This window comes from Macrobrachium nipponense, chromosome 2 (genome assembly GCF_015104395.2).
Source record: "Macrobrachium nipponense isolate FS-2020 chromosome 2, ASM1510439v2, whole genome shotgun sequence".
Taxonomy (NCBI): Eukaryota; Metazoa; Arthropoda; class Malacostraca; order Decapoda; family Palaemonidae; genus Macrobrachium; species Macrobrachium nipponense.
In genome coordinates this window covers 107,780,304-107,794,233 of record NC_087201.1, presented here as the reverse complement: position 1 = coordinate 107,794,233, position 13,930 = coordinate 107,780,304, and positions in this window count along the sequence as shown.

Genomic DNA, 13,930 nt, shown 5'->3' with positions numbered 1-13,930 from the left:
TACTGGTGAGTGGTGAACAGCAGTGGCGGATAAGGATGGTGGGGGGGTGACCACCTACTAACGTGCCCCCAAACCCCCACCATACCATGGAAATGAATAATAGGACATTGTTTTCTTTCAATAATCATTATTAGTAGCAAACATTTGCTTAGTTAATGATTATTTCAACAACAACAAGAACTGTATAGTCACGTTACAAAATATTGCATCAGTTTCCTTAATGTTTCGGACAAAAGGTATATACGTATATATATGGAAGTATTCAGCAAGAGGTATCTGGTATCTGGCAACTATTAGCCTGATCACGCAAGTGCATGATGTGCTTTGATGACAAACTTTGTCACCAAGTTTCTGTTGGTTGGGCTAGACTCAGAGGTTCCCAAACTGGGGGGAAATTTGAAGCTACCAGGGGGAAATAATTACACTACCTACTAACTAAAAAAATCACCCTTCTCACTAATTTAATTCAAAAGTAGAAGAGCAAACAAAAGTCCTTTTATTTGTTACTACTACTCTCTATGGCTATGCGTTTAGTTGTTACTAACCGCTCTCTATCCACTTTACTCTGTAACTATATGTTTATCAGTATATTTGTACATTTGAAAAATAGATTAGTAAATAGTCACATTGTGTTTTAACTACTCTTTCCCTCATACACATGAAGGGGGAAATCTGGATGGTTGAACTGGGTGCAGGGGGAAATGGCAGAAAAAGTTTGGGAACCACTGCAGAGCAAGATCCTTTTCCTGCACACGACTACTATCGGTTTCTCAGACAGTGCAAGCTCGTTTTTTTGGCAATAACTCTGTAACGAACATTCGTATCAGTACGAGATTTTGCTGTAGTGTATTTCACGCAGTGACGTATTTATAAGAGTATTATGAATCACTAATTGTAAAGATTAAAGACACTTGTCCCTGTACCAAGAGGGAAAAACTTGATTAGCCAGAAATGGATATGAACACAACAGTATGAAAAAGCTCCGCCTGCCCTCTCCCCCCACCCCCAACTCCATCTCCACCTCCAACCCCCTCTTTCTTCCTTACCTCTCCTTTCTTCTCTCATCTGCCCTCTCTCTCTCTCTCTCTGAAAGTTGCTTCAATTTAAACTTGTTTTGTCTGATTTTTTCTATTATTATCTCTTTAATAATTTACATTGTTGTATATATCTAATGATTCTACTCAGTTGTTACCTGCCAGTTGACTGATTTATTTATGCATTGATCCGCTCATAAAATAAACATTCACGGCTTAAAAATATATGCATCAGTATAATGAAGGCATTATTTATGATACATAGAGTAACTACAACTATACTCTGTTTTTTTCCATCTGTCCATCCGCCTGTGGTGTTTTTGTATGGTAACACTGCGTCCCGGGCTTTAAATAGTTACGGTATGTGTAAGTTTTAGGTAAATAAAAGGATATCTGGGTACATTTGCAACTGAAAAGTGTTTTAATAATTTACTGTATGCGAAGTACACCGTTAATATTCGAAATAGGATATTATTATTTTTGTTGAATGTAAGCTGAATGTAACTATCTAAAGCCCGGAGCGCAGTGTTACCATACGGAAACACCACAGGCGGATGGACAGATGGAAAAAAAAAACAGAGTATAGTTACCTATTCAAACCAATCTAAAGGCAATTGGCGACTTTCTCTTTGCTAAAAAAAAAGCTGAAGAGTTGCGTGGCAAACGCATTTCTGCAACCATGCCGACAGGTTATGTTCCGAGGTGGTCATCTCTTCTTCACCTACGTAATACAAGTAGTATATGGCTGATGCCCAGATTCGAAATGAGAATTGCGAAGAAAGTAACCAAACAAGTATAACAGTCGCTTTACCATCAATCATCGTGTCTACGTTCTACTACTATAACTGGTTCACTTAAGGTAGATTCTTGGGTGATCCCTATGCCTTTGAGACGTTAGTTTGGCGGCCGCTGATTGGCTGGGAGCTGCCTACCTCCCGGTACCAGCCAATCAGCGGCCACCAAACAAACGTCTCGTAAGAATAAGGCTCATCCGAGAATCTACCTTAAGTGAATCAGTTTTACACTATACATTCAGATATCTCTCACTCGAATAACCATTTATAGTTGGCTACCACACACACACGCGCACACACACACACAGATGAGCGGATATAGCTAAATCAGTCAACTGGCAGGTAACAGCCGAGTGAATCATTAGATAGATACAACAATGAAAATTATTATTAGATAGATAGTTAGATAAAAAATCGTACAAAATATTTCTAAAGTGAAGTAAATTTCAGATATATATATATATATATATATATATATATATATATATATATATATATATATATATATATATATATGAGCGGAGCAATGCATAGATAAATCAGTCAACTGGCAGGTAACAACCGAGTGGATCATTAAGAATATATAACAGTGTAAATTATTAGGGAGATAGATAAAAAAAATAATAAGTTTAAACTGAAACAACTTTCAGAGAGAGAGAGAGAGAGAGAAGGGAGGGGGAAGGAAGAAGGAGGGTGGTGGATTTGAAGGACGGAGAGGAGCGTAGGCGGAGCTTTTTTATACTGTTGTGTTCGTATCCATTTTTGGCTAATCGAGTATTTGCCTCTTGGTACAGGGACAAGTGTCTTTATTCTTTACAATTAGTGATTCATGATACTCTTATAAATTACGGCACTGGGTATAATACACTAAAGCAAAATCTCGTACTGATACGAGTGTTCGTTACAGATTTATTGCCAAAAAACGTGCTTGCACTGTCTGTGAAACCCATAGTGGCTTACTCTAAAACAAAAAATTTATATATCATAGCAGGCAAGATAAATAACATTGTTTAAAGGAAATTAAAATTATTATCATTCTTTCATGTTTCTTCTCTAATAATTGTATTATTTTTTTCTTGTAAGTCGGCCTAACCATGTTTTTCGGCCTGAAGAGAGTTTATTTTAGCATTCAAAATTGTAGGCCCATATGTTTTGCGTATACAGCTTTAAAAGCAAAACTATTTTTTATATTTTGTTTATTTATCACAGTCAAAAAAAAATAAAAAAAAATAAAAATATATATATGTGTGTGTGTTGTGTGTGTGTATAAAACATGTAAAATAAATGTTTGGCTATGCTTAATGGTCCTCGCCTGGTCTGTGAAAGACAAGGGAATCCTATAATATGCAGCATGATTTGGGTTATAGGTATTTGTGTGGTATTCAACTTTTAATAACCAATAATGTGTTCGTTTACAGCCGTTATGCAAGTATATAATTGAGCATTTCAGCGTTGAATGGCCTAATCCTGAAACCGTATGGTTGAGGACTGAATTAGTCACTCTGTGAGAAAAATGCTTACACTATTCATATGGTATATAATATTGATAGTGGGCAAGAGGTTGAAACGTAACATTAAAATATTTCATTTAGCAGAAAAATATCCAGTAATAAAAGTTCAATACATGCTTTAGAATATAATTAAGGAACATCATCATCTACAGATAATCAATATATTCTTTTGAACAAAATTAAAGAAAAACAACAGTAAATTATGTTTATCCCATTTAGGTTAGTAAGAGTGCGGTTTCTAGCCAGTTTCATTTTATGAATGCTATTCATATCCTGATATTTAGTGTAAATCCCAAAAGCACCGATCACTCAGTTCACACAGATGTCGTTATCAGTTTCGATTATTCTAGGCCTATGTTGACTCGCATTAAACCATTCATTTATATAGAAATGAATAAAAAAAATATTTCCAATGTTCTTCTCTGGTATATCTGAATTCTCCTTCATATTTATAAAAAAATATTCTGTCAATTTGACGTATTTTTTGATATTAAAAAGAAAATTGGCGTATGGAAGATTTATAAGTTACCGTGCATCAACACCAGTCTCCTCAAAATTCGGTGTTACAGGCGTGGCAACCAAACCGTACACTTCAAATGCATTGCACCACCCTTCAGTCAAGCGAAATATATTTAAATTAATAATTTAAGGAAGTTTTAAATTATATAATATTTTGGATATTATATTTCATATGATAACTTGAAATAACGATTTTTTTCTTTTAATAGAAATATCTTTAAACAAATGATAACCGGGTAACATTAGATAAGTTAAACTCTACTCGCTCACGTATTATTTGCATAAAATAACAATCTTTATACAGATGATACTCTGTTGACACGGTTGGTAGGCCTGTTCCGAACTAAACATATTGAAATATTTCATAATGATTCGGACAAAATACATAAAAAACCTGGGAAAAACAAGGTTTTTCCATGCAGTTTTATTTTTTACTTGTGATAATAGATTCCAATATTCATATAAATTTTTTTTCTCACACCAATTATTATATCGAAAATAAAGAAGAAAACGATCCGTACGATATGTTTTTCGTAATTATACAACGACAAAAACGATAGTAACAAACACAACAACAACTACTTGTGTGTGCATGTGTGTGTATATTATATATATATATATATATATATATATATATATATATCTATATATATACTATATACTAATATATATAATTATATATATATATATAGATATATATATATATATATATATATATATATATATATATTATATATAGTATATATATATATTATTTATATATATATGAGTCATACCACATTACCGTGATTCATATACATAGATCGAGCTACAAATGTCCTTTAATGTCTAATTCTCTCTACCTCGGAATATATTTTCATAAATGTGATATGACTCGTATATTGGCTACGTGCAGACAAAAGCACTTCAACGTTACCGAAGTCGAGGTGGGTTGATGCCGACTCCAAAACAAACGAACACCTGAAAGTGACAGGTATTTGCAGTTGAGAGGCGGGCATAAACTTATACCCTCTTGCGGTGGCGGTGTGGTTTAAAAAGGCTTCACTGTGCGTCCTGGATTTGTTGGGTTCGATGGTTCGCGCCGTTTAGCCGACAAATCTCTCATCGACAAAAAAATTCCCCATCGGTTAACATACATGAAAATATATTAATTCCGAGGTAGAGCGAATTAGATATTAAAGGACATTTATATCTCGAATATATAATAACATTTGATATCTCGATATATTATATATATATATATATATATTATATCATATATATTTTTATATATATATATATATATCTATATATATACTATATATATATATATTTCTATATATATATATATATATATATAATATAAATATGATAATCGTAAGTACTCCCAATTGATGATTTCTAGATTCGCCACTGGTGAACAGACATGTCTTCATTTTTCTTAAGTTACTACTAGATTTCTCCATATTTCAGCTCTTTGGTTACTGGATATCTTTTGCTCACTGAATGCTGATTCATTTGATATGTGTGCCATTATTCATGTAACACGTTTTTTCAATGGACACAAAGAAGGTAAACATTTGGAGTCTTTGGCCATGCTCTGCTTTTCAATTATGTCAATGTCAAAATAACTATGAAGAAAATAAATTAGAAGTTTAAATGAATTATTTCGAAGTGCAACAGTTCCACATCTTTGTTAATTGCTTTGCAACGTTACAGCCGCTAATGGATTTTGATAAAGTAAATATTATAATTATCAACAAGGTTGATGTGGATGGAATTATGACCTTTCGGCGTTTGGTAGATGAAATTGTTTCCATAACTTAACATAAATCCGAAATCATTCAAAAATCATGACTATCAAATGATGTAACCACTCAATCTGTAATCCGAGTATTTTTTAAATTAATACAGGCCACTCGAAATTGAGTGCTCTATACTAATGTATAAAAGAGAAAGTTCTTCAGGTATAGAGATACATAGGTGGGTATTAGTGGTTTATCGACTTATAACATGTTTTGGGATTTTTTTTTTTTTTTTTTTTTTTTTTTTTTTTTTTTTATAGAGAGGCCTGAAACCCAGAAGGAAAAGACTGAACAAATTCTCCTTCCCAAGTGGAATGCCAGGGCATTCTTCTTGGTGTAGTGGGCAAAGGTGGTTGTGAATCTCTCTCGGAGAACAGATATTCTCTTATCAATTTTCTTGCGGATTTCAATGCTGCCATTATAAAAACGTGTCCAGACATCAGGAAGCAGAGGAATTAAGAGGACATTATGTCTGTTTTATAGAGAACTGCTGAATATGACAGTCAATAATATACACACCAGCATATATATATATATATATATATAGATATATATAATATATATTTATTTTATATATATATTTACACGCTTATAATGGCTGTATATTTAAATACTAGTATGCCTCAAAACTGCATACCTATTATGATAATAAAATTCATAAAAAGAAATGTACGTCTGTATGACTGCGAGATGTGAATTTCAAAATGTAATCTTAACTCAACCAAGACTAACCTTCAGCGATGCGTTCTGTACCTCGCGTACCAGGCAACTAAATGTATCTCGATAGGTGAGGTGTCGTGTTCAGGGACCGAGCATAATTATTGATTAGTGATTGGTTGGACAGCATTAAATATTACTGAGTATCTTGGTATTTTGTCACTGTCATTTGACTGATCCGCTTTTCTATTGTCTATTCGTCTCCATATTTTTACTTGCCATGATTATCTATATGCCGTGAAGGTAAACCATCAGTCTTTCTTTAACTGTTTTGATGAATGATGCAAATCATAGATTTAGAAGGTTAAAGAAACATTCTAATGATATTGAACGATAAAAACTGTCACAATAAATTTAAAAATCACTTACTCTTCACAGCATGACTTCTGCCTCTAACGTCCTTTCATGACTGAGCGAATCATAGATCAAAATCTGTACTGGCTTATTTAGGTTAAATCTTACTCTGTCTTATTTCATGTTGTTTTGATGGCTTATTAACCAAGGTGATCTTCCATTCTTTTGAGTTGTTTTGAGATTTTACCCTATTGCACGTGAAATTATTCGGATATGAGAGAGAGAGAGAGAGAGAGAGAGAGAGAGAGAGAGAGAGAGATGAATACTATATCAGTTTTGTGTTTGTGAATCTTTTAACTTTTTTTTTTTCACTCCTCTCATACCGTTTCTATTTACCAACCTCGTAAAGGGATAGTGCCATCAGCGCATCTCACACTTTTCAGCGCCCTTTCGGTCTCTAGCTACGATTCCTTTCGTGCTTTTTACTGTACCTCTGATCATATTCTCTTTCTCCCTATTCCACTAAAAACGTTTTCATAGCGCAACTAAACTACGAGGTTTTCCCCTTGATATAGCTTTGAAACCTGTCTATTATCAATTTCCCTCTTCAGCTCTGAGTGACGTCAGAAGTTCCAGTCCTTGACCCTCGGCCTAAATTTTATATTCCATTCCTAACTGGACCACGTTTAAGGCCGTTCGAATGTTCGTTGTGCTTTTAGCGTTCCAAAACACCGGAATCCATCCAAACTTTGTGTACATTGGAGGTATCAGTCCAGGGATTATTTGCTTCCCTTATGAATCTAGAGAGCTTAGTTTTTCTGAGGACGTGGTTGGCTTTTATCTTATCTACTGTATTAATAGAATTGTTTCCTGTCTCCGTTGCAGTGGGTTAATGAGTATCCCTCCTTAACCGTTCAACACTTTACATCATTACTTCCGTATAAAAGTTTACTCTCCCTGAACTGATCGGAGGCCAGATACTCGACCTTCGTGACCAACACCCAGGTGTCACATTAAATATTGTTCTCATTTTGAAAGATTTCGTGCCAGATGATTCGGCAAAAGTGTTAAGGAGAGCCTATATTTAGAATCAAAGCAAAATCGTCTTGATTGATAAAATAATATCGAATAATCATCAGCAAAATTATATAGATAAAAATAGAAATAATTCTACCATAATCGCTGTCAAAACATAAAAAAGAAAAAAATCTCATAAAGTCGTATGTTATCATGTGACGTCCCACTTGAGAAGTAAAGTTAAACTGTCTCTCTCGTCACTTGCACCGATAAGACGGGTAACAGACTCAACCGCACCACATTATCTCACAGGTCATTGATCATTAGCTTGCATGAGACTAATGTTTTTATTGTAGATATTGGTCGGCAGCTAGGCGTAAATAGAACAACCATTTATAGATGGATACGGCAACAGAGAGAAAAAGAAATATACAAAATTAATTGAAAAAAGTGGAGGACGACCCCATGCTTGCACTACTGTTGAAGATCATCATCGGGTGATCATTGGAGGAGCTCCGCTTAACTCCCCTGACAACCGGTGATGTTATAAAGAGAGAACTTTAAGCTCTCCCTTCAAGGTGATGCCCAAACCATCTGTAGCAGGTTACACGAGGCCAAGATACGAATTCATCATATTCCTGCCAAGAAACCCTTCATAATAGAGAAACACAAAGAAGACAGGCTAGGGTTTGTGTTACAATATCGTCCAGAAATCATCGGTGGCCGATGATTTCTGGAAGAAAATCATCTTTTGTGATGAGGAGGTGACATTCTCCACTGATGAGCATGGTACTAGTCTTCTTCACGGCTGGTTTTTAACATTATCTTAGTTAATGTTGAACTTCCTGCTAATTTTAATTCTTTAGAAGCTTAGATAATAACAAATACAAAAATAGGTGTTATATATTCAGTTAATTTCTTAACCCTTAATGGATGGATTGATCCTCGGGAGTAGTAATAACAGGTTTAGGGTGGTGGACCGATTGATCCTGTAGTTAAGACTGGTTTACACCTACGCACTTTATTGGTGCGGGCTGTTACGGCGTGGGATCGCAAGAAACCGCACGAAACCGCATTATAAACGCACCAAAAGCGGGCGGGCCAGGCGAAGACAGTTAAAGCCGCACGATGCCGCCCAGATTTCAAATCATTTCAAATTTCTGCGCAGCGTCTGGCGGGTTGATGAAGTCACACGAAGCCATAAGCGGTGCCGTGCCACACCGGTCCAGCAACAAGAGGTAAGAACCGCACAGTGCTGTGCCACACCGCACCACACCCCACGTGGTGCGATGTCGTACCACCCGCGAGGGAGTGTTATGGCGTGATGTTACGGCGCTGTGCGGTGCCCGTGAGGTACCTTTACGGCGCCTTCATACACGATTAATAAATGGTGCGCACATGTTGCAGGGCGTGCGGCGTGCATGTGGCGAGCGTGCGGTGTGCGTGCAGCATGTTATAGCGTCTCCCTAGGTAGATTTTTTTTTTCTTAGGTGAACCTCAATACTTTTTTTTTTTTCTTTTTTTTCTTTTATAAGAAATATTACTTTACAAAATTATTTTACAATTTTGTATATACATTATAAGATCTATGTATAATATAAAAATATTACAATTTATTATTTTTCTAAATATGTTTTTAAATTAGAAACATACTGATTTGTGAAAATTTTGCTAACATTAGACTTAAATCCTATAATATTTACATTACTATTTAACAGTCCATTCTTTATAAATTTAATAATTAGCCGGTCAGTACTTATTCCCAAATATCTTGCCATCCATATACTTGAAATAAAATCTTCAATTATTACCATTGCTGTATTTTCATCCCTTTTTAAGTTTGCTTCAAAATATAGTTTTAAAATCCTTAACCTGCTATTAGTTTTTAATTTACAACATTTTCTAAGCAATTCGAATACCCAGGATAACAAATTCTTAACCAAAGGACAGAAATATACCATATGCATATTAGTTTCTATGCATGCACAACCGAATTCCTTAACATCTTTTATATTCATCATAGCTAGCCTCTCATTTGTACTTAAAACTTCATGAACATACTTAAAATTTCTCTATTTTATTTTCTATATACTTATTATTTACATGTTCCCAAATTAGTTTCCAGTTATTGAATGGTGGATACAATTTTTCAATATTTGGAACATATTCACTGTTTTTCATTTAATGTTCATATACCACTTTCGATTTTATCTGTGGCTTAGAGGTCATCTTATTAGCACTTCGTAATATATTTATCATACTTTCATAAAAACTAGGTGTAAAAATAGTGCAATCCTGATGTTGGCATTCATTTTCTATAAGGTAGGTTGCTCTGACTTTACAATAATAAATAATCATTTGGTAAACAAAACAACGATCTTTTAAACATTTTAGAAATGTACTAAACATGACTGACTTCGCTTTACACTGAATATCAATAATTCCACAACCACCTCTTAATTTTGACAAAAACATAGATCGATTGGATGGAGGGTTGCCGCGCATTCTGGGGAGGATAAAATGGGCCGGACAGACCACGGGGCATCATTCGCGCTTTGACAGCCTGTCGACAATGTATAAATAAATGGAATTTTATTTTTTTAATAATAAATTATTTTTTAGTTATTTTCTTAATATTAAATGATTTTGTACATTTTATATCATTCATAATGTTTCTTTTTGTAATAAATATGTTACAATACTGACTTGCATTTACATTTTCCTTATTGATGCTTAATTTATGTCATGACAATATATATGATGATATGATTGGGTGAAATAAAATTGAAAAATGAAAAAGCATGGCCATAAAGAATAATTACATGAAGAAATATAACAGGGAATCTAACATGAAATATGATATATGAAATAAATAGAACTCAGAAAATAACTTTAACTATAAAATGAAATGTAACATGAATTAAATATGGCCATCAAATGATATAATAATATAAAAGGTTAAAGAACAATAATAAAATATTGAGAACATGATCAAATGAACATGAACACATACAAATATGATAATGAAACAATAATTAACATTGACTGGATATATTAACAGGTGAACAATGAAAAATCAGTAACAAGACTAGAGACATATTGACCTCAGTTGATAATATATGATATTTGCAGTTGAGAATGTTATGGTATAAATCAAGTCCCAATTTAATTTTCTTACATTCTATACTTTTCATGTTCATTTTCTTACAGTCTGTGCTTTTCATGTTCATTTTCTTACTTTCTAAGCTTTTCATGTTCATTTTCTTATATTCTATGCTTTTCATGTTCATTTTCTTACTTTCTATGCTTTTCATGTTCATTTTCTTACTTTTCATGTTTGTTTGGTATAAGCAATTTTGTTATGTCCATCATTTGCTTCTCATTTGTCTCATTATTATGAATTATGTTATTATTACTCCGCAACAACACCGCAAGCCACCCGCAACACACCGCTACACGGAGTAACAAAGCGGCAAGAGCGTGAGAACAGGCCGTGACGTTTCCGTAACACACCGCATGGGTCCGCGCCATGCCGCCCAAAAACGGTCATTTTTTCTCCTCAACGCGTCAATTTTCTGGCAGTTTCTTGCGGTCCCACGCCGTAACAGCCCGCAACACAAAAGTGCGTAGGTGTAAACCTACCTTTAAACAATATTACAAGCCATCAATTTGGAAAGAATCGGGCGGGAAATTGGTGCCAATACTTTTATACCCCATAAATTCACTTTTGGCAACTCTTATATTGACTAAGATCGCGAGTGCGGCTGACTGGGCGTCTCAGGACTTCAGTAGTGCTTGTTAGTTGTTACTTGAAGGGTGAATGTTCTGCATCTCTCTCTTACATGATTTGTTTTTTGTTCTTGTGTTTTACGATAGGATGTCGGTTGTAAGTGTAATCTTACAAAGAAAATAGCAAAGAAATATCAGAAAAAACATAAATGTAACAAAAAGTTTCTGATTCTTTGTTCTCGGTAAATTTACGTAATATTTTTCAACAAATATGCTAAGAATTTGTTACTGCTTTTATTTCTTATCTGTTTTGATAATGTGTGAGCAGTAATTATAATTATACAAAATAAAATAAATTTATTTATTAGAAAAAACATATATAAGTTGGTAAAATTTACGATTGTCTTGTAAAGGAGCTCCCATAAGGGGTTGTAAATAGTCATTTTCAACTTGTGGAAGGTACGGAAAATTTTTTAGATTTTTTTTTTTTTTTTACTTTCACCATGTACATTTGCATATCTTCGTCTTTCCATTGATGAGTTTTTTCGTAAATTGGCCGACCTCAAAGTTTACCCGGCCTGAGGAGCTGCATATCGATATATATTTACCGGTACAGTAAGGGTTAATGTGTATCAAAATAATAGGCCTTGGTAGCAATGAAAATAAAGAAATAAAAAATTACACATGAGAACGGCATATATACATGGTGTAACATGAGTTTATGCAAATATTTTGGGGAAAGAGAAAAATTAGTTTTGAGCAGAAAGTATTCTATAAACATATGCATTTTAAAGCTTCCTTTGTCGGTGAGGGAAATTTTAAAATTACCGTTGTCATTACTGCTGCTTTCAGGCGATGGAGGCTGGTAGTGAGAGGCCAGGGTAGCCCGAGATGTGCAGTGGTTGGTGTTGAAGTGAATGAGGCAAGTTGATACATAGCGTTTTAATTATGAATATTTTTCTTGCAAGTAATCTAATTTAAATGATAAGCTAACATCAGTAACGTAAGGCTTTACATATAAAGTAAGTAGTGTAAATGTTACTGAGCCACATTCATTTGTGAATATTGAATTTTAGCCCGCGTTGTCCTGCCGCCTTGTCACAAAAGTGTTGAACTAGGAATCATGAGTAGGTCTACGCCTATGACTGGAGAGGAAGAGATATTTGGAATCTTTGATAGCTATATACGTATAATGAAGAAGCAAACCTACCTTTGATGGAGATTCAGTTAGGCTTACTTTATTTTACTTTTATTCATCGGTGTCCAATGAATACCACTGAGAGAGAGGGAAAGGGATTAAATGATGCATGCAGTTTTTCTTCAAAATCTAAATAATACATTTGATTAGGAAGTATTTTATTCACATCAGCCTAATAGCTCCAACCTCCTTCCATATGGCACCCCACCCTCCCCCCACATCCCATGCTATCCGCTTCTTACTACCAACCTCCATTATGTGAAAGCAGCGCTAATGATAACGGTTATTTTAAAATTCCCCTCACCGGCAAAACATTTTCTGCTCAAAATTACTTTTTCTTTAATAACCCAAAATATTTGCACAAAATAGCTGAAGCCACTATTAAAGTTAAAAATGAAAAGGCAGAGTGCAAAGTACTTACGTGTATTTAACACAGCTTCGGGGCACAAAGTAATATAGGATACAAAGCGAATGAGCAAGAAAGCTCACACGAAAGCAAACTGAAGAAAACAAAAATATTAAAGATATGTATAATAAGGTCATTACAAACAGAAACACTATTCGTCCAGATAACTTAACTACTCAACCCCTCAACAAGTCAAAAGAAGAAAAGCAATTGTCCTACGACCCCATTACTTACAGAAATGAAAAACTGATTACTTGTCAACCAGTTTATAAAACAACTGAATTCACAATTATGAATAGTAACAATAATAGTCAGTAACAACATATCTAAAAACGAATCACCATTAAACGACAACGAAATTAATATTAAAATAACAGTCATATCAATAAGAAATACATAAAAAGGAAATTGAGAAGTACAAAAAATGAAAGGACAGTGTTAAAACTCTTCACTATTTCATCTATAAGATTTTAAAGTTTTCCGGAATACGTCTTTATAAAGGCAGATTCAATTGTATTCCTTTTAAAATAATCGTTACAAAATAAAATTTCTTTTGCTTCCGGTCTGTCCTGTTGTAACGAATATTTATGTTGGTTCAATCTAGTAGACAACTCTGCCAGCTTCACCAATGTATTTTCTTATCATAATTTTTCCAAGGAATTGTATAAAGGCAGCAGGTTGATGGAAATGGGGAGTTCTTTATCAGCATATTACATACCGTATTTGAACTTTTAAAAACTAATTTTACATCAAAATATATAAGTAGTCTACCTTAGGTAAAATCATAAAAATTCTTGTGGTATTGTGAAACCAACATATTTTGGCATATATATATATATATATATATATATATATATATATATATATATATATATGTGTGTGTGTGTGTGTGTGTGTGTGTGTGTGGTGTGTGTGTTGTGTGTGTGT